At 42.7% G+C, this 23,054-nt stretch overlaps 1 protein-coding gene and 1 non-coding gene across 3 annotated transcripts in view; both read left to right on the forward strand.

The window, feature by feature from the left end:
• LOC126259442 (sodium-dependent nutrient amino acid transporter 1-like) overlaps window positions 1-23,054 on the forward strand; it is a 288,279-nt gene that overhangs the window by 212,384 nt on the left and 52,841 nt on the right. The window lies entirely within an intron of this gene.
• Trnat-ugu (transfer RNA threonine (anticodon UGU)) lies at window positions 8,721-8,795 on the forward strand. Its single transcript has one exon. It is a non-coding gene; the product is annotated as a tRNA-Thr (tRNA).

Genomic DNA, 23,054 nt, shown 5'->3' on the forward strand with positions numbered 1-23,054 from the left:
AAACCAATTGTGTGATTGAAGAGTTCTTAGATAACAGAACGCAGCATGTTATTCTCAATGGAGAGAAGTCTTCCGAAGTAAGAGTGATTTCAGGTGTGCCGCAGGGGAGTGTCGTAGGACCGTTGCTATTCACAATATACATAAATGACCTTGTGGATGACATCGGAAGTTCACTGAGGCTTTTTGCGGATGATGCTGTGGTATATCGAGAGGTTGTAACAATGGAAAATTGTACTGAAATGCAGGAGGATCTGCAGCGAATTGACGCATGGTGCAGGGAATGGAAATTGAATCTCAGTGTAGACAAGTGTAATGTGCTGCGAATACATAGAAAGAAAGATCCCATATCATTTAGCTACAATATATCAGGTCAGCAACGGGACGCAGTTAATTCCACAAATTATCTGGGAGTACGCATTAGGAGTGATTTAAAATGGAATGACCATATAAAGTTATTCGTCGGTAAAGCAGATGCCAGACTGAGATTCAGTGGAACAATCCTAAGGCAATGCAATCCGAAAACAAAGGAAGTAGGTTACAGTACGCTTGTTCGCCCACTGCTTGAATACTGCTCCGCAGTGTGGGATCCGTACCAGATAGGGTTGATAGGAGAGAGAGAGAGAGAGAGAGAGAGAGAGAGAGAGAGAGAGAGAGAGAGAGAGAGAGAAGATCCAACGGAGAGCAGCGCGCTTCGTTACAGGATCATTTAGTAATCGTGAAAGCGTTACGGAGATGATAGATAAACTCCAGTGGAAGACTCTGCAGGAGAGACACTCAGTAGCTAGGTACGGGCTTTTGTTAAAGTTTCGAGAACATACCTTCACCGAGGAATCCATCAGTATATTGCTCCTTCCTACGTATATCTCGGGAAGAGACCATGAGGATAAAATCATAGAGATTAGAGCCCACACAGAGGCATACCGAGAATCCTTCTTTCCACGAACAATACGAGACTGGAATAGAAGGGAGAACCGATAGAGGTACTCAAGGTACCTTCCGCCACACACCGTCAGGTGGCTTGCGGAGTATGGATGTAGATGTAAAAAATCGCGGGGATTTCCGTTTAATTATTGTTTGAATAAAAGCATCATTTCTATTCATCTCATCACGTATTTCTTTGTTGCCTCCTTTGCTATACTGCAGCAGTTCTGTGTGTGGTCAAAGTTTCATCGGGATGTGTAACTTGTCAGTGACACATCATGCGATAGTTACTTTCGTCCTTACGGTTTGCACATCAGTGTACTTAAGGTCACCGTCTTCTGCAACACGTAGCTGACTGCTTTTTGACACATACAGGCTTCGATACTGTGCTCCCATTATCAGCGGGCCCTCTCATACGTAAATCAATAAAACTTAACCATCCCAAAAAATATCGATGGTTGTACAACATAAATGAAACACACATTCTAACTGATACCTAATAAAGCAGGGAATAATCACTTGTTTGAACTACGCGCATACGATCTTAAACGAACAAGGCTCTGAGCACTACGGGACTTAACATCTGAGGTCATCAGTCCCCTAGAACTTAGAACTACTTAAACCTAACTAACCTAAGGACATCACACACGTCCATGCCCGAGGCAGGATTCTAACCTGCGACTGTAGCGGTCGCAGACTGAAGCGCCTAGAACCGCTCGGCCACATCGGTAGGTAATTAAACCCTTTAATAATACGTTTGTAACACCATTGATAAAGTGAATACATTCGTTTATATAACACAGCTATAATTATTTTGGGTTAATAACTATGGTACTCGCTAGATATAAAAAACAAAAACCTTCCCAAGAACGGTTTTCTGAAAATACTTGGTTAACCAAATGCGGATAAATACAAAGTGCATCAAGATGCAGAAGCAGCCAGACACGAACAGGTCGTTGCGTGCTTCTTGGAACTATTGGCACAGTCGGGTTATCTACTTATAGAAATGTAAATGGAGTCAAACATTAATAACAGGTGTTTACCTTCTTCATAACAGTGCTAATTTTTGTTCGCGTCGAAGTGTGCAGTTTGAAATCTTAGAACTCGAATTTCTTTTGTTGATTATTACGTTGTTAAATAATGTCACAAATTAAGATTGCATACAAAATACAGAATAATCAACAGTTGGTGGGAACGATAGAGGAATGCCAGGTTGACGGGCGTGTACAATGACGTCCAAACCTAGTTGATCAGTCAATTTCGGAAGTTGTAGAGCGAAAAAAATTGAAAGGTTAAGGAAGGGGCATACACAAATGGAAACCTGTAAAATCCATTATTAAGGACTCGCGTGATATAGGTGTCCAGATACAGTACAACTGACTAAGAAATGGGTGACGATTTGAAATCAAGAGAGACGCTGTTTTCCGAACACATGAAGTATATAATCTAAGAATCACACGGAAGGGATGGCGGTTAGTTTGTAGCCGACATTCGTCTGTTAACTGTGAATATTTCGATAGTAATGGTGTATGTTTGGAGAACTTTTGTTCATGCGAACTTTCCAGTTGCAGACCTCGATGATAAATCTACCCAGAAGAACAGGACTTGAATGTGCATGGAGTGTCGCCTTTGGAGACGGTAGAGGAGAACCGCTGGCACCGTATTGTCACCCTTGGGCCGCTAGCTGGCCGTTACCAACACGTGACGGCCATACTTCACAACGTATCGCCCCCACTTCTGCGTTCGGAGCACGACCGGCACGTTATGTGGGTTGCCTAGCGCTGGGGGAAACGGCCCTCCATATACAGCACACGGCCGGCGCGGCGGCATGATGCCAAGACGAACGGAATTGTCTTATCTGGAGATCTGCTGCATATCTATTTTTAAAGGGTTAAATTCTTCGCTTAGTAAGAGCTGAAAGTTACATATATATATATCAAAGCCGTCATCAGCCCGAAGGTTGATTTGAGCACCACAGTGCTTTATTAGGTATGGTGGTGTTAGTGGTGGTCACCTTCGAACTGACACCCATCTAGTTATAGAGGGACCTATAGTTTAACGCAGACCCGAAATCATGGTGCAACTTGGCAGTTTTGACATTAACATTGCCAGCGGTGAAAGAAGTGAAAAGAGACAGGTAATGATCTGTAAAAGTGCAGTACGAAACATAGCGGCTATGTTGCACTCACAAATTTCAAATTGTCTTAGCCCCACTGCTTATTGACTGGAACTATCCTTTGCATTTCGATTATACGTCAGGTTTGCACTTGTCAGTTGCTCATAACAGGTGACTAGGTACTATGTATGCAGCGTTTTTAATAATGAGGCTTCTGTATGTGCCCTTGAAAATGACGTATAATTGAGCCGTAAAGGCAGTTCTCGTCAGCAAACAGTGTGGCTAAGACAATTAGAAAATTCGACGAAAAAGAGACGGATAAAAATCCTGTGACAGACTGGGAATCCAACTCGATATCTTGTCATCAATTTACCACCGACAAACACCTTTCAAGCATTGATACTGCGAGACGTCAGATTAACATTTTTCCCCATTTTCACTAGCGACGGATAGTTGCTTTGTTTATGTGCTTATGACATGCAAAAACGCTACATATATCGAACATTTAGGTAAAGGATGGTATGTCTGATATAGTTTTTGGTACTGCTGATACGCCATTAGCTAGTCTAGTACCCACTACAGTTTAAAAAATTACGGTCTCACAGGCGTTGAATTAACATTAACGTACCACAAAATTATTCGTGTGCAGAGAGAGTGATGATATGTAATTTCTCTCTCTCTCTCTCTCTCTCTCTCTCTCTCTCTCTCTCTCTCTCTGATCTTGGAGAAACACACAGAAAATATGAAGGCTATGTTTCTTTTTTTATTTATAACTAAATTCCCAATTAAAATAAATGTAGTACCATGTGTTAAAAACAACTGGATGGACAGCAAAAGAAATAAACAGGTAATTAAAATGGCTTAGAGTTATGCTTTAAAAAAAACTGTATTTTCAAAACTAAGCTTTCTGTGTAAATGGAAAGGATAGTTTGTGAATGATCAGTTTCGCCTTTCGGCAGTGAAATATAACTTCCATGCGGAAGCATGCTCAGCCAGCAATGCAATGGGGAGAAGCGTGTCGTAAATTACTAGGAAAGGAAAACAAACAAATCGATGGGGTAACAGAGTGGAATGGAAGACGTATTTTTGACTGTGACGAAAATGGAATGGAGGTGCGTGGGTCAGTTAGGCAAACGAGCGGATGGTAGACAAAGGTAAATGTTGATTGATTCGGAGAGAGAAGAAAAGATGTACACGCAATCTAACGGGAGGTGAGCATGTCATAAAACACGCAGGTTACCCCTGAATGCGTGTAGTTGATTAACGTAGTGGAGTGGATGTCATGTCGCTACTGATGCTGATGCTGCCGCCGCCAGTGCTTCTCAGAGAACTGACATCTGTGCGCAGAACACAAAGTCTAGGCATGAGAGCCGGCCGTTGTGACCGAGCGGTTCTAGGCGCTTCAGTCCGGAACCGCGCTGCTGCTACGGTCGCAGGTTCGACTCATGCCTCGGGGATGGATGTGTTTGATGTCCTTAGGTTACATTGATTTAATCAGTTCTAAGTCTAGGGGACTGATGACCTCAGATGTGAAGTTCCATAGTGCTTAGAGCCATTCGAACCATTTTGTACATGAGAGAGATACAGAAATGGAAACTATTGCTGATGCCTAGCATGAATAGTCGAAATATGTTTGATTAGAAGCTAAACGTTCAGTTGAAAAATATTTTCCAGTTGATAATTCACATGTATACATTGCACTACACATAAACTTTCCTGTTGCACAGCCGGCCGTTGGTGGCCGAGCGGTTCTGGCGCTACAGTCCGGAACCGCGCGACCGCTACGGTCGCAGGTTCGAGTCCTGCCTCGGGCATGGATGTTTGTGTTGTCCTTAGGTTAGTTAGGTTTAAGTAGTTCTAAGTTCTAGGGGACTTATGACCTCAGCAGTTGAGTCCCATAGTGCTCAGAACCATTTGAACCTGTTGCACACTCCACATGGTCCTGCTAAAGGAATGACTGACACCTGCGTGCCTCTAGCGCCTACAAAACACCACGTGGGTACATGAGAAGGATAGAGAAATGAAAACTACTGCTGATGCCTAGGGTAAATAAGTGAAACGTATTTGGTTAGAAACTAAATTTTCAGTTGAAAAATGTTACTTATGTACGTGGCAAACATAATTGAGGTAGCAACTGGGGAAAAAAATGTTCATATTTGTGTGAAATCTTATGGGACTTAACTGCTAAGGTCATCAGTCCCTAAGCTTACACATTACTTAACCTAAATTATCCTAAGGACAAACACTCACAACCATGCCCGAGGAGGACTCAAACCTCCGCCGGGACCAGCCGCACAGTCCATGACTGCTGCGCCCTAGACCGCTCGGCTAATCCTGCGCGGCTGGGAAAGAATGGCTGCAAATATGAATAATACAGTCTTCAGATTTGATTTCTGTTGTAATGTTGTATTGCATCCATTAGTATGCAGGTAATAATCTCATTTGTGAGGGGCGTTATGAGAAAATTACTTAAGACAATGTTAATATGTCTGAAATTATTATTATCATTACTATCATTACTATCATTACTATCATTACTATCATTACTATCATTACTATCATTACTATCATTACTATCATTACTATCATTACTATCATTACTATCATTACTATCATTACTATCATTACTATCATTACTATCATTACTATCATTACTATCATTACTATCATTACTATCATTACTATCATTACTATCATTACTATCATTACTATCATTACTATCATTACTATCACCAACTCGTGCACTGTGTACATGTCAGCGTTGACTTAGTAAGGCTGTCTGGATGGATACGTGACGAAGCCCGAAGACCCTAATCTTACCAGGTGAAGTAAATCCATAAATAAATATTTCAACGATAGGATCCCGTATAACTGTCTCGGGGAGTTGATACACAGGGCGGCGGAGACAAAGAGCACGCCATGGGTCATTTCCTTCCACCCTCCTGCACTTCCGCTGCGTGCAGGATGTTCGCTCCCCCAACTATTATGCTATTCCAGACGGTCAACCGCCGATCATTCTAAGCCCTTGAAGTGTTCCTCGGATAATCTGGCGTATCCTTTCGTGCCCTATTTAAGATAGCCGCAGGGTTGAGCTGATTTCCCGAAATAGTTAGTCCTTTTATTACATGTGAGTGACAATTTCGTCCGTCGGGATTACACAGCTAAACAGTTGACATGCGACCCCCATTACGACTACAAAGTTGCAGATGCGGCTCGCTTGTTGAATAAAGTTGTGAATTTATTACACACGATACCATAGTGAGGATGGGACTCAAAGGTACCTCGGTAATACTTGATGAACTATGCGCAGGCTTTGCTTGGGACGTTTATGCAGGTGTATATTACAAAGAGCTGAGCTTGAGAAACGCACATCATATGCGCGTTTTTTACTAGCAGAAGGTGGCGCCTAGCAATAAATATTTTCATGCATAGAGGTGAATAGTGGCTGGTGAAGTTCTTGTTGAAAAGTCTGAATGCCTTTTATAACTTTGACTGTAATGAAAATCTTTTTTGCGTACAGTAGTAAAGTCTTCTAAACACAATGTTTTACAAGAACAAGTTCATTACATACCAGTTATCCAAAATGTGAGATTTACTTCTTCAGTCGCACTCGCCCATCTCAAAACGCATTTTGATAAGTCTTTTAAGACAATGAGTATTATAATATATGTAAAGGCAATCAATTAATACGTGGGACATTTAGAAGTTTGCTCAACAGCAACATTTTCGGAATGCTGCCCAGCACTAAACTGACGAGTGATTTGTTGTTGCATTGTTGCCAGCTTATCCGGTTAATCATTCGTGGCAACTGTTTCACAAAACCGAAGATATCCAGTAGTATGTAGAAGTTATCGCACAGGCCTGTTCGTTTTGGCGGCAATGGTTTTCCAGAGACCGAAGTAGTACAGTACAGTACAGTTACATCTTGAGCACGATATCACGTGAAAGGTCCAGTACCTGCACAATCGCTCACAAGTGATACTGTGGCGGTCATCTACGATCTGCCCGCGATCAGATGCACTGAAACCACACATCTGGCCCGTACTATCCTCGACTGTGACCCAGATGTGTAGAAGTTTAGCTGACTGTCAAGTCGATGATTAGTACTTATACGATACATCGACGATAAGGAAATAATTTATTTAAAATTTAAATATCTACTTTACACTGACGATGTAAGGAAAATTTGAATGCATTTCCCTTATATATTGGTTATTACACTTTTACTGGGCATTACATGTATGTAATCACAGTTCATATCACACAGTTAACTAAACGAAGATTCATTAGGCGTTTCTGGTACCATATCGATACATGAAACTTCATAAGGAACATTACACTGTTAAATTCTAAAAGAAAATGGTCAGTGCCAATGACATTTAAGACACGAGCTAAAAATTTCGAGTTCTCAAAAAGGAACTTCGAAAATGGTTCTAGACGTGAGCATGCTACTAAACTCTAAATTCTACTTGATATTATCAGTTTTGTGAGACATTGTGAGCAGCATCCTTGTTTCTACAACGTATTAGATTTAAACTGCTCCACAAGAGAGATGAGAGGAGAAACCTCTCACATCCAGTATGGCTTACTACAATACTGCAACATGGGACACAAAATTGAAAGCTGCTCTGACGATGAAATTTCACGGAAGGTTTAGGACAGAAAGCAGATACTTAGCCAAAGTTTTTGGACCCAAGGTTCTGAAGTACTCCATTTTTTTTAAAAACATTACATTTCAATATTATTCATTTGAGTAGTCATAAAACTCAACAACAAAGATATTAAAATTTATTCCAATAAAATTTAATAATTTCGTGGCAAAGTTTGTAAATAAATCAATAATGACAAAATCTTTTATATCACTGTACGAAGGATTCCTGTCTTAAAACTAACAACTTGCTTTTATGTAGGAATCACTTGTTTGATATATCATAAATTTGATGTATCATTAATATGGATATAGAAAACACCGATGTTTCACTTCCGATGTGTGGTCAACATCATTATCACTAACAAGGAGAACGGGACTACAGTTTCATCCAAATTTGAGGCATGTGCAGGGTTTGTCCAGAAATAAAAGCGACAGGAGTGAGAGCTCCAGATGGCCAAGCGGTGGGGAAAAAAGCAATTTTGGCGTGATTCGGGCGAGGCATAAGCCATTTATGTTAGCGTAGGATTCTGGTAGCGTTGGCGCAGAGGAAAGAAAACTGAATGGTAAGCGGAGTGTCGTGGGGTCGAATCCCTATGCGGAAACTTCTTTTTACGTTGCGTATACTGAAAAAAATCGAAGTAATTGTCAACATAATGTATTAATGTTTTTATAAAGGGCATGCAAAGGAAAGGCAGTGGAAAATTTGGGACTGCAAATTTCCGGGAAGGAATCATAAGGCCTATACCTAGAACTTCGTGTATACTATTAGGAACTTACATTAATTTACAGTTAATTTACACGTGTTAGGATGATACCGAAAAAACAGGGGAAGCAGTAATTTTATCTGTATCATACACACTTCATAAACACCATATTTTTACAATTACATGGCTGTTTTAAAGCTTCTGTAGGAATATGATGGGCAAACATCTATTAGGCGCACTACGAATGTAGTGGTGTGGACATGTTGGGAATGTGGATCTCACGGGGAGCGTGCAAGGGATAAGTCCCTGCAGACGCGCTATCCTCTGTGCCCTCGGTGGCTCAGATGGATAGAGCGTCTGCCATGTAAGCAGGAGATCCCGGGTTCGAGTCCCGGTCGGGGCACACATTTTCAACATGTCCCCAGTGAAGTATATCAACGACTGTTTGCAGCTAGGGTGTCTATTTAATTATCATTTCACTTCTGTAGGAAAACAAACTTGGTTTACATTCATAAAAGGGTCTCTCTAATTGCACAGTTTAGCAGCGAACCACTGGGTATGCATCATTTCGCCAAATTTTGGCGAGGGTACCTGGTGATGTACAGTGGTACGTGTTTGGAATCAAATTCTCGGGATGTCACCTTTTTCGCTCTCGGTGAGATAAGAGCTGTTTTGAAGCTTTTTGAACGAATTATTTATCGGGCTGTAAAAATAGACGGGGGGAACTGCGTTAATACTACATGGTGGGAATTATTCATCACCTTGAAAAATAAAAAAAATACCTAATTTTATTACCGAGCGAGGTGGCGCAGTGGTTAGACACTGGACTCACATTCGGGAGGACGACGGTTCAATCCCGCGTCCGGCCATCCTGATTTAGGTTTTCCGTGATTTCCCTAAATCGTTCCAGGCAAAATGCCGGGATGGTTCCTTTGAAAGGGCACGGCTGACTTCCTTCCCCGTCGTTCCCTAATCCAATGAGACCGATGACCTCGCTGTCTGGTCTCCTTCCCAAACAAGCCAAGCCTAATTTTATTCATAAAGTAATCATGTATGTCTTACAATTTTTTGGATATTTATTTTTAATCTCATATTTTCCTTTGCTTTTCCTTTTCATGAATTTTGTGAAAATATTAACAAACACAAAATACTGTGCATTACTTTGGTTTATTTTCAGCGAAAGTAACGTAAAAATTGAAAATAAGTTTCCGCATAGGGACCCGACCCCACGCCCATAGAATACTGTTTCGCACTCCTTTTCGCTGCGCCAACGGCCCATGCCACGCCTGATCCACACAAATGCATTTTTTTAGGGTTCCGTACTTGAATCGGTAAAAACGGAACCCTTGTAGGATCATTCTGTTGTGCGTCTGTTTAAAGGCCCTTTTCTCAGGAGCGGGTAGACGTATCAGTATGAAATTTATGTCCCTTGTCGGTGGAAATTGAAGCTTATTTGACAGTCGCAAACTTAATCATTAAAACATATAGGATGCCTCCAGTTCACCTATAATCATGAAATTTGGCAAGTAGCAAGGTTTTACAGCAAAAGTACAGGAAGAAATTAGAAAATTGTTAATCTGTAATTAGATGACACAAAACAATATACTTCTTTTGCCATTTGTTATCCAACTTCCAAACATACACTACTGGGCATTAAAATTGCTACACCAAGAAGAAATGCAGATCATAAACGTGTATTCATTGGACAAATATATTATACTAGAACAGACATGTGGCTACATTTTCTCGCAATTTGGGTGCATAATCCTGAGAAATGGCATGTACAGGTACAGCTGCCCATGCAGCTTCAACACGATACCACAGTTCATCAAGAGTAGTGACTGGCGTATTGTGAAGAGCCAGTTGCTCGGTCACCATTGACCAGACGTTTCCAGTTGGTGAGAGATCTGGAGAATGTGCTGGCCAGGTCAGCAGTCGAACATTTTCTGTATCCAGAAAGGCCCATACAGGACCTGCAACATGCGGTCGTGCATTATCCTGCTGAAATGTAGGGTTTCGCAGGGATAGAATGAAGAGTAGAGCCACGGGTCGTAACACATATGAAATGTAACGTCCACTGTTCAAAGTGCCGTCAATGCGAACAAGAGGTGACAGAGACGTGTCACCAATGGCACCCCATACCATCACGCTTTCAATGTGCGTTCACCGCGATGACGACAAACACGGATGCGACCATCATGATGCTGTAAACAGAACCTGGATTCGTCCGAAAAACTGACGTTTTGCCATTCGTGCACCCAGGTTCGTCGTTGAGTACATCATCGCAGGCGCTCCTGTCTGTGATGCAGCGTCAAGGGTAACTGCAGCCATGGTCTCCGAGCTGATAGTCCATGCTGCTGCAAACGTCGTTGAACTGAACTGTTCGTGCAGATGGTTGTTGTCTTGCAAATATCCCCATCTGTTGACTCAGGGATCGAGACGTGGCTGCACGATCCGTTACAGCCGTGCGAATAAGATGCCTGTCATCTCGACTGCTAGTGATACGAGGCCGTTGGGATCCAGCGCGGCGTTCCGTGTTACCCTCCTGAACCCACCGATTCCATATATTGCTAACAGTCATTGGATCTCGACCAACGCGAGCAGCAATGTCGCGATACGATAAACCGCAATCGCGATAGGCTAGAATCCGACCTTTATCAAAGTCGGAAACGTGATGGTACGCATTTCCTCGTGTGAATGCTCTGAAAAGCTAATCATTTGCATATCACAGCATCTTCTTCCTGTCAGTTAAATTTCGCGTCTGTAGCACGTCATCTTCGTGCTGTAGCAATTTTAATGGCCAGTAGTGTAAAACATTCACGAAGGTCTTGGAATTCCTGGGACCGCTATCTGGCAAAATATCGATCTTCGGCAGGATATCGGTCATTGCCAGTATCAATGTTGACAACATGCGATAATTCGTCGAGATTCTTGATTCCCGGGATGGATGGACTGTGTGTATACGATTACATAGTAAAGTTTGTACGAACCCTCAGAGCGCGTGTCCTATTCGCAACTGGCGCTCCCACTTCGGTCACTTTTATTTATGGTCAAGCCGTGCATATTCCATAAATCTGGGTGAAATTGGTGACGGCGAGTAGGCACGGTCTCATTGCAAGGCTATTTAACGAAAAGTAAAAAAATCCATACCTCAGACACTATTATGCCTTCTCTATTAGCAATAGTAGTCTAACTACATCCCACTAGTGTGACACAACGAAATTTTCCGTTCTCCATTGCGACGAGATCGTTCTCACGTTCTGACACAGCAGTTATTGAGTGATGCAACTGAAATGAATCGAGAAGCCATAGTTAGGAGACAAATCATCGCATGAGAGCTAACGATCTTAAGAGTGGAGCATTTTGCAGTATTTGAGGACGAGCAGTGAGGGACGGCACCTTTCAGTGCGAATCGCTGCAGGACGACCTTGACCAGAGCGGCGGTCCCGAGCTTTAGTTGGCACGGCACGTTCCCTGCGGTGACACGGAGGACGCAACGGACAGCTAGCCGCCCGCTGGAGGCCGTCCAAGGTCTGTACCGCTCCCGTGCTGTCCGGCCTGCATGCTGAAACCCACTGGCCGTGGAACAACACACGTTGATTGTGGAGTTGGTAATGATAAACGTGAAGGCTGAAGAGGCGAGCTCGTGCTGACATGAAAGAAATGGCATCCTCACACGGGACTTCAACGCGGACGTGGACGTGCTGCCGGACCCGTTTTAAAGCGTCAAAACGTGGGATTTCAGATTGCATAGCATTCCCATGAAACATGTCAGATTGTCGCTTCGTGGAGAGGAAGTTCGCCACTGAAATGAAACATCGCCTTCTGTGTCTCAAGCGGAACTGAGGAGACATTATAATTGATTACGTCATTCGTCGTCCGCCTTGGTAGCTGAGTGGTCAGTGCGATGGAATGCCATGCAAAGGGGCCCGGATTCGATTTAGGCTGGTTTGGAGACTTTCTCCGCTCAGGGACTGGGTGTTGTCTTGTCTCCGTCATCATCATATCGTCGCCATCGACACGCAAGTCGCTGAAGTGGCCCTAGCCACACATTTCGTTTTACGTCATTTGCAGTTGAAGCTTGTATTTGGTGGTTTTTATAACTTACGTGCAATGAATATACCAGTAAACCCACATCCGACCCTTCAAAGAATCGAACTCGCAAACATAAATCCTCGTATCACCCGAACCGTGTGTCGTTCAATGATATAATTTTGCGCCCACATTAAGTGGTATATGTACACACTGTCTGTGCAATAAACTGCGAATAGACTCATTAATAGAGAAGTAATACATTGAAGCATCATGCCTGGCACTGCAGTTTTACTCCGTGAGCAGCGAAAATGAAGTAAGCGATAAACTTTTTTCCTTTTATGATTTTCTGTCGGAATATCTGTAAGATAAAAGGTTCGTAAAGGTTTGAAATTAGGTGTAAAGTTTGTTGGTGATTGCTAAATGCGCTGAGTCTCAAATAATGGATGAATATAATCTGGGTACGATTACGATAATGATATACCAGTTATACTGCTCTTTATATGAGTTTTATTGCGTAAATCACAACGTGCTCCTATCGGTATATTGCCATCGTCATGTGTTCTGCAAATACATTAATAGATGATAGTCCTGATACTGCAAACTGCAAGTGTGATCGTAAGGGTACTATACATTTGATTGGTTGTTGTTGCCTTAAGTGTAATACCGATACGACCAAATGCTGTCTTTGCTGGAATTTCCTGGAACCTATGAAAGTAATCAAGACGTAAACGAATTTCCACAGATCACGTACTTCTGTGGTAACAATGTAAACATGTAATATCACTGACCCACTGTCATCCAACCTATCAAAAGGAAGAATAACGCACAAAACTAATCTATAGCTAAAAATCGGATGTAACGGCGCGTCTACAACGAGCGTCCAAGTGAAGTCTGAATACAAATCCCAACAAAGACAGCATATGGCAGCATCGATATTACACTTGAAGTAAAAACACCGGTCGAATGTGTATACCTTTGCGATAACAATTGCGGTTTTCAGTATCGGGTATTAATGTATTTGCGGAACACCTGACGATGGCAATATGACGAAGTGAGCCCATTGTGATTTGCGCAATAAGACTCATAAAGAGCACTGTAACTGGTATAACATTATCCTAATCATGTCACTGCAAGTTGTTTTTCAGTGTTCCCCTCCCCCCCCCCCCCCCCGCCCCTCTCCCTGGAAAAAAACTCGATAATCTGCGTGCTCTGAGTTATGCTGCCTCAAGATATGTACACAGTTTCTAGCTGTAGCAATATTTTTTTTACCGCGTTAAACCTTTAATACAAGATTATAGCTTTTACTGAATAGATATGACAGCATTTTAAATTCGGTCGACAACTATACCCAATATTGAAAATCAGATTATTGTTGCAGGATACTGGGAAGGGGGATGGGAGGGGGGAGGAGCAGGAGGAGGAGGAGGAGGAGGAGGAGGAGACGACAGTAACAAGTTACTATCTACGCCCTTAGAACTGAATCCTGGATTCGCGCCTAGTTACATATTCATTTTTTTTTTAGCGCGAAGTTGGGTACTGGTGGCTGCTTCTGCATGACAAGAAAATAGGAGGCACTTTAATGTATCGCACTGTCAGTCAGTTTTATGCGAAGTTGTATCTAAAAATTAATTTCCTTACCAATGGCGACTAGATTTTGTGGCTGGAAGATAAAGTCCAGTAAAGAGTTTATGACAACAGTAGATAAATATTTTGCAGATATAATAATATCCCGTTTCGTGGATGGAATCTAATCGCTGGGAAAACGTTTAAGTGCTTCCGTCTAAGACTGTCGCACCAACGGAACTGTTTACTTGAACAGTCTTTCACCTCCAGGCTGAGAAATTTTCTCCTCGCCCTAGTGCAACAGCTGATAGTCATAGACCACGTACTCTTTCTTTCTGGCTGATAGTAAGGAAGATATAGGACAACGGTTCTGTGGAATGGGCAGACTGCTTGGCGCGAAATTGGGGTCAAGGTAAACAAAGCCACTTCTCTAGAACGGGGAAGAGGAACATAAGAAGTAGTTGGCATCTAAAATACAATGCAACAGAGACTGAAATGGAGTGAGACAGGAGAGGTATTAGGGGGAGACAACGAGGGAAAGAAACCGAAGGAAAACTTTTTGAAGTTGTAGTGACTGTTTTTTATTGGACACGTGATCCCAATAATACATACTATTTCGGCGAGTGCTTTTCATGTTCGACAACGATGCCAAGATTTTGTGACTCCCAAATTCCTTCACTATTGCGGTTTACTTTATCCGATTGATGAAACGTCGATTCGTCCGGGAAGATGAATTATTCGGGAAACCATATACTGGAGAACTGAAAAGCAAAATTCGTACCTTGTGATATGGTTGCCGGGACGCAGTTGCTGCAGTAAATGTAACTTGCAAGGCTTCATATGCAGGCGTCTTTTCAGAAAACGTCACATCGTTGCTTGAGGAAGTTGAGGTAACTGGCCTGTCCCTCTTGTGGGCTTCCGAGGCCATAGAGTGAACGCATCTAGGATACTCTCGATATTTTCATCACGCGTGCGTCTTCTACCATTGCTCTTCCCTTTTTATATGCAACCAGTTTCCAAGAATGTTCATGCCAGTCATAAATCTGGCTGTACAGAGACGGCTTCTTGCTGAATCGACCGAAGAATGCACGTTCCGCTTGAACAATGGCTTAACTTAACGCAAATTCAAACACACACAATAATTTATCTTGTATTGTAGTCACTCAGTGGCTGCAAACAACCAATAGCACAGCTGAGTCAAAACTTTGAACCTTCCCTTACCCAGTGGCATGCGCAATGTGTTTTTCTCTCTTACAGTTTGTCTGCAATAAACAACTGAAATATTATTTCGAACACTCTGTGTAAGTGCTGCAATACGCGTACACCACCTCGCTGAAAATACGAACAGTCACATATTTTTGACTTGGGTCTAGGTCCTTACTGCTACCAGACCCGGGCGCCAAACATGTCATGCGAACACGCTGGTGCCTGGCTACCTTTCTCGTATTCACAAACAACGGTGACGCAACAGGACGCTGGAGAACTCTTGAGTAAACAGCATTTTAATGTCCTCAGATATTCTGATCACTGATACACGTTGCATTTGCCGCCTCGATAAAGCTTCGTTGCAGAAGGTTGTCTCCTTGACAAAGAAACAGACATTTAAGTAAGTGAAAAGCATCTGTGCAAAAAGCAGCAACGCCCCTTAGCTCCAGTTAGCGAATTGTAACTCGGCAAACCAACTCTGTGAATAATTTTTACATGGATATAATATCTTTTTCTAAGAGGACATTTCTATGCAATGTCCTCTTTTCGTTTCTTCCGTTTTTCTTCTCTTTTTCTGTGAATATCTTCACTGATAAAATGTTGGTAAAGCTAGGGTACCCAGTTTCAAATAAGTTATTCTGTGAAACTTTTTATTGCATTTCTCCACTGCAACTGTCACAGGGTCCGCACCTCGTGGTCTCACGGTCGCGTTCTCACTTCCCGAGCACGGAGTCCCGGGTACGATTCCCGGCGGGGTCAGGGATTTTCACCTGCCCCGAGATGACTGGGAGTTGTTGTTGTCTTCATCTACATCTTCATCATCATAATCATAATAATTATCATCATTCATCCCCATTACGGTCGGAGGAAGGCAACAGCAAACCACCTCCATTAGGACCTTGCCTACTACGGCGGTGCGGGTCTCCCGCATCGTTTCCCTACGCTCTGTCAAGAAACGTTGGACATTTCCAACTGTCGCAGCGGCATAGAAAATGTTGCTACATTTAATGCACTACTGAAGACGTTAGATGATCGTTGAGATGGTGGTCTCTGAACGTTCTGATAGGTCCAAGTGACAGTGCTAGTGCTACAACTCATGTATTGACGAACTGTTTGAGGCAGAACTCTGCAGCAGAATGAGTTTCGTGCCGAATGACCCTGCTGTCAGTTTAGTACAAAAAATGTGCATTTATCTAAATAAGTTTGGAAAAAGGATTTTGCCTTGAACAAACGCTCTTACACTTTTCACCCATACGTGTTTCGGTGAAGTTTCACCATCGTCTGTGGGTTCATTTTATTTTTCAAAAACGTCTAGCAAGGCGCCGAGACACTCATGTTGAGGTTAAGGCTCACTTGTTGTCCATGTATGGGTGTAAAAAAGGAAAATTTCATTTTCTCAGGGCAATCCTTTTTCCTAAACGTATTTATAAGCAAACACGGACCAAAGTGAGCTTTAAATTATAAAAGATCAGTTTACATTGATCTATTTAAGATAGGTAGACGTGGTACTATTAAACATATTTGATAATTTTTGGAATCATTTTAGAAATCAACTTTGTGAGCTCTTGTGCTACATGTTTGCTTCCATGGCTTTCATTGTCTGTAGGCGTCTCGAACACTTAAAGAAACGCTCCACACTCCTCTGAGACTCTTATTAGTGGAAACTATTCTACAAATAAATATACGCTGTGTAACTGAAACAGAAAACATCGATTATTTGCGACAGCGACTGGAAATGACGGCACTTCAAGCGTACCGTTTGTTCACCTGTCTTTGTGACAACTAAGATATTCTTCTTGGCTGAGGTGATTTTCTAAAGGCAACATCTAACTAGAAGTTTGAGAAGCATGCATAGTCAAGCATTTTGTCCCAAGCTTTCATGAGCGCCTATAGTGTAATTTTACGCAAACATTTGGACAGCTCAAGCTGCTTTAGTCTTGATAGACTTCGTTATGCAAGCTTGTGTAAACAGGTCAACTTGAGCGTTTTACCAACAGTGTACATGCTTGTGTTTGGCTGATCGTTGGGGAGGGGAGGGGGGGGAAGAGAGACAGCGAGACAGCGAGGTCATCGGTCCCATAGGATTAGGGACGGATGGGGAAGAAAGTCGGCCGTGCCCTTTCAAAGGAACCATCCCGGCATTTACGTGAAGCGATTTAGGGACATCAAGGAAATCCTAAATCAGGATGAACGGACGCGGGTTTGAACCGTCGTTCTCCCGAATGCGAGTCCAGTACCCAACTTCGTTCGGTACGAAGTATATCAATCGCATATTGCTGGAAACGTTGATGAGAACACACGAACGCCAGCCTTGTTTCAGGTGTATCAGATCGAAAAACTGTCACGGCAATGAAGAATGTTGTATACATTAAGCATTTAACAAAAAACAAAGCATTTCGTCACAGATGAATGCGCCCAGAACCAACTGTAGGAGTAAAAAAGGGAAAAAAGGCGAAGTCTATAGTCTTCTCAGCTTACAAGAAATTAGGGTATTACTCCGTCTTTCGTGTCATGTAGGGTCCTCCGCAAGGGGGGGAGGGGGGGCTGTTTGCCATAGGATCTATCGTCGCCGCCTAACAGCCGCCGCTGCCCCCCCCCCCCCCCCCCCGTCCTCCCACCCAACCTTTCCCGGCTGTCATATAATCTGGAGTACATACTTCTCTCAGTTCTAAACAGGTCTGCCTATGATTCTGCTGAACCGCAGTTTTAGGGATTCTGCACTCTGTGAACGACCACAATAAGAAATACTACGGCTTTTGTAGCTGCTGCATAACCGTTTGGTTGCCACTCTGTCCATGAAAATGCCATAACTGCATTTTTCGGCTAACTAAACCCAAGGTAGATGCGAACTTTTATAGAACAGTGCTGAAACAGAGACTCCAGTCAGTTTTCTGTTGATTCCCATTACCCGTTGTTTTTCGGTACAGACGCAGCGCATGGAGACTAATTCAGTTTCACTCGGCAGATCGCTGGACTGGCTCCAGATGAACGGCGTCATTTTAGATAGTAGACGTGCTTTTTTCGATTGTAGTAAGATCTTGGAGCAAAACTGTAAGGTCTTTAGAAAGGTGCCGGCCGGTGTGGCCGTGCGGTTCTACGCGCTTCAGTCTGCAACCGCGTGACCGCTACGGTCGCAGGTTCGAACCCTGCCTCGGGCATGGATGTGTGTGATGTCCTTAGGTTAGTTAGGTTTAAGTAGTTCTAAGTTCTAGGCGGACTGATGACCACAGATGTTAAGTCCCGTAGTGCTCTGAGCCATTTGATTTTAGAAAGGTAAGAAACATGTTCTGAAACATTAATACACAGGTTTTTATTTTGCCCACCGTCCATAGTAGGCTCGACGTTGTCGATCATGTAAGAAAACTAACTTTTCTAGGGTTTTCAGATAAATCTGTCAGTCAAAACTTACTTTAAATTGTTTATTACAGTTTTCTAAATGTTTTAGCTTTTTTCAGTAGCACAAACAGCTATTTTTATGCAGGGTGAAAGCCAGGACGTGCCTCGAGGTAGGTTTCATCGTGCCCTACTCACAAGACTACGAAAAATGCTGCATATGTCCGGTACTTTTTTGAACGCCTGGAAATAGGGTAAAAGCAGCTCTGTTTTATTACGTAGTATGTCATTTGAGAATAACTGTAGTATACACGTATTGTAAAAATATTCTCTGCGAGGAGACAAATGGGGAATGATGCGAAGACTGAAATCGAACGCTGATAATCTTTTTTGATTTCCTTCGATTGCTGTCAATTTCAGGCAGCAGACAATACTGTGCGTAATGGATCTGAAATATCAATGAATAAGATGATTCAAAAATGAAGTACGCATAACATTTCCGCGATCGTTAAATCGCCATGTCACTACTGTTCCCGTGGATGTAGACGCAGCTTTGTCCGCTGGATCACGTTAGCCGTGATTTAGCAGATGACGCGCAAGGTCTTTGTGTCAAGCTGTGCCTTCCTCTGGAGTTCCACAATTCAAAAGATATGAGAAGTCATGTTTTTCGACTACAGTTCTACTAGTTAAAAACGTAAACGCTATTTATTCACACAAATTGCACCGTTACCTATTTCAAAACGACAAGTTTATCTTCAAATGGCTGTTCAAATTTATATTGCATCTGTTGTTGTTTACGTCAGTTGCTAAGAAAAACTGGCAGCTTCCTGATGATGAACTTGTCGGTTTGAAACTGTTACCGGAGTTTCTTTGTGTAAATAAATAGCACTATAATATTAACAGTCGCTGGTTGCTGTTGCCTTCGTTGCATGATAATATACACGTGGTCTAAGGGTAGCGTCTTTGAGAAATATTCAAAACTTCTTCGGTCCCGGGTTCGAACCTCGTCACTGCTTAAATTCTGGAAAAAAGTCAGCAATGGTGGCCGAAGACTACCCACATAAGACCTCAGCATAAGACGCCACCCTCGTTCTCCCAACCGCCTTCTCAAAGAAGGCGGAGGAGCGAACAGAGGTTCAGGGCATTCTCTTGCCTTTGGGGTGGGAAACTGCCCGTAAAAGGCGGAAGAATCAGCAATGATCAATGGCATGAATATACAGAAAGCAGTGGGAACAACTGCATTAAAGACACCTAATGTGTATCCACTGGTCATGTGGCGTGTAACTGGAATTCGTGGCGGGCCACATAATACCAGTGAGAAGACTGCGGAAATTCTTATTGGCACTTAGAACAAGTCAGCTTCCTAGTACGGCACTTCGAAAGTTATTTGTCTCTTTTTTGCTGTCAGCAGCAAATTTTGTGATATCAGACTACTTTCTCAATTTTTTTTTGGCTACATATGAGCTATGTATGAAAGCGATAAATCTTTCTTTTTCATTCTTTCGACAAATATCTGATTTCACACTTTTAACGTTTTCCATTTTCACTCTTAACTATGCTTTCTGCCGATTGAAGGAGTATCTTCAGCCAACTTGCCGAGTCTTCTTGGACTGCGCGGTTAACAAGTACTTTTGAAAATAATGCAAGACCTGCACTATATTCCATAGTATGAGTTGCCGATGTACAATACGGGAAGTACCCAAACAGTCTAGTTAGTCCTTAGTAAAGATTGGATGTTAATAATGGTAGCTTGCTCTAAATGTACAAAAATGTAAGTTAATACAGATGAGTAGGGGAAACAATCCCGTAACGCAAGAATACAGTATTAGTGCTTCTTGCCACAGTTACGTCGATTACATATCTGGGCGCAACATTACAAAGTGATATCAATTGGAACGAACCCGTAAGGCCGTTAGTAGAGACTGCGAATGGTAGACATGGGTTTATTAGGAGAAGTTTAGGAAAATATAGGTTTCCTGTAAAGAAGACCCCGTGTAGAACATTAGTGGGACCCATTATTGAATACTGTCCGGGTGTTTGGGATCCTCTCCAGGTTTAATTAAAGGAAGAGAGTATTACGAAAACACACCATAAACTCAAATGGAAATCCCTGGAGGGAAGAAGTCGTTCTTTTCGCGACACACATGAGATATCCGGCGACAGACTGCAAACCGATTCTACTGCCACCAACGTGAACCTCGCAGCAGGACGGGGCAGACAAAAACAGAGAAATCAGGGCTCGTACGGCGGCGCATAGAGGCGTTTTTCCCTTGTTCCATTTGCGAGTGGTGTGTGGAAGAGAGTGACAAGCTGTAGTACGGTCCGCAGCTCGTGGTCTCGCGGTCGCGTTCTCGCTTCCCGAGCACGGGGGGTCCCGGGTTAGATTCCCGGCGGGGTCAGGCATTTTCACCTGCCTCGAGATGACTGGGTGTTTGTGTTGTCCTCATCATTAATGAAAGTGGAGAGATTGGGCTGAGCAAAGGTTGGGAATTTGTACAGGCGCTGATAACCACGCACTTTAGCGCCCCACAAACCAAACACCAAACAAAAAAAAAACTGTAGTACGGCGTACCCTCCGCCATGCACCGTGTGATGGTTGCTGAGTATGTGTGTAGTGTCTAGTGAATACGCGATGTCCGGGCTCCTTGGAGGAATCACACTCCGGGGGTAGATATTAATTTTCTGGGATGCGATAAATTTTCTGCATCACCTGTAAAATTTCCAACAATTTTTAATATTGTCCCTCCCCCTGGGTAAATTTCTGCGGACACTCGTGGTGAGGTGTTACAGCTTTTCTCAAGACTGTAACGTAATCGTCATTGGAGTGACAGCAGGTTTTAATGCGTCTCTCCATTGACACAGGAATTATTGTACCCGTCATGGGATTTATCTTCAACTCGGACAGTAACTAATATGTCCCATTAACCAGACTGACTAGTACAGATCCACTTTTTTTTTTTACGTTACAGAGTAAGTTCGAACTAAACTAGCAAATACTCGTCGTCAGAGCTCACCATATTCAAAGCGCAGGCTGGTCCTTGTTGCGGTGTAACTGCCTTGCTGGAAATACTCATTGTCAAATAAAAGTAAATAAATGTAAAAGTCTTTACGAATGTTAATCTTGAAGTTGGACGGGTGTAACTCAGATTCTTAAAAAAAAAGTTGGCGTTAACTTAACTAGTTTTCGTTGATCTGCTACTGTTGAATCTACCTGTAAATTTCTTTTAAGTGGTAATGGGCCAGAGTAGTCAGTGACAGATTCGGGTATACGTAAATCTGACATTACGTTACAAAGCGTAGCTCAAAATCTCACACTGTACAGGCATTCTCGCGAGTCTTTATACGCTCTCGCTAACAATTCGGCCTTTTTTGCATATAGTAATTTCGTTAATTACAATTACAGAAATTGTTCAGAATTACAGAAAATTTTATCATTCGGAGATTACAATTGAAATATACGAAACAGGATACAAAGTCAAATACATATGTTGTTTTCGCAGAAAAATAAGTGAAATAATTCAAATAAACAATGCCAATTACATCTTTGTTAACTGCACTGAAACTTCATTATCCTAAGTATTCCTATCATATTTCCTGCTTAAAACATGAGTACATTACTTTTTAGTGCAGACGGAATTTCAGTAAACAGTACAGACCCAATACCTAAATTAAGAAGTAATTGATGCCGTTACACTAAACAATTACTTATCCAATAGTTTGTAAATGAGAACTCTCAACTGCAACCAAACGAATTGACGATACTCGTTCCTACCAACGGATGGATTTAATATTAGCAATACTTCGCCATGAAGTTGTTGAAAATTACATTGCGGAGCTCAAAAGGCTAAATTACATATATAAGTTCTACCTAATGACTTAACAATTAATCAAGCAATCCAAATTAACTTCGAAGTCTCATGAAAAGCGGTTGTGAAGTTTCATTGTACAAGAACGCGCGGTCGCTATGGATTCGAATGGAATTTGTGCATACTTTCGCAGTATGAAAGATCGTGTGCTTGTCAAGCTCGCAGTTAGGAGCGTAGCTATCTTACGGGATGCCAGTTTACGATTGAATCGAGCTGACGCGTGCGCCACGAACTGCTTACGAGGCGTGTCGTTTCGCTGAGCTGGTACAGCAGGTGTGCCGCGGGAAGCGCCAGCTGACGGCGTGTGCCACTGCCGCTGCTGCGCTTCGCTCGGCTGCTCATAGCCCCTGAAGCTCAGGGGGCGTTCCGCCAAGTACAGGGTCCGCGCGCTCGCAGTCTAGAGTTGTCGCTCGCTGCCCGAGTGCTGGGGTTACGGCCGACCCCAACTTCGCCATGGGCACTGACCATGAGCGATGCAGTGTTCGCATACACCCACACGACACTGCCCATCTCTCTCAAATATAAGGTACAATATTTTACACTCCACGTTAGCGGTGTCATTCTGCAGCAGCTTTATTCATTTTTCTTGTTGATATTGCGCACATCTGAGAAGGTAGTTCATACAGTGCTGCTTATGCCTCCTATGTTGCCTACTGCCG

The sequence above is a fragment of the Schistocerca nitens genome, chromosome 5, assembly GCF_023898315.1.
Source record: "Schistocerca nitens isolate TAMUIC-IGC-003100 chromosome 5, iqSchNite1.1, whole genome shotgun sequence".
In the NCBI taxonomy this organism is placed as follows: Eukaryota; Metazoa; Arthropoda; class Insecta; order Orthoptera; family Acrididae; genus Schistocerca; species Schistocerca nitens.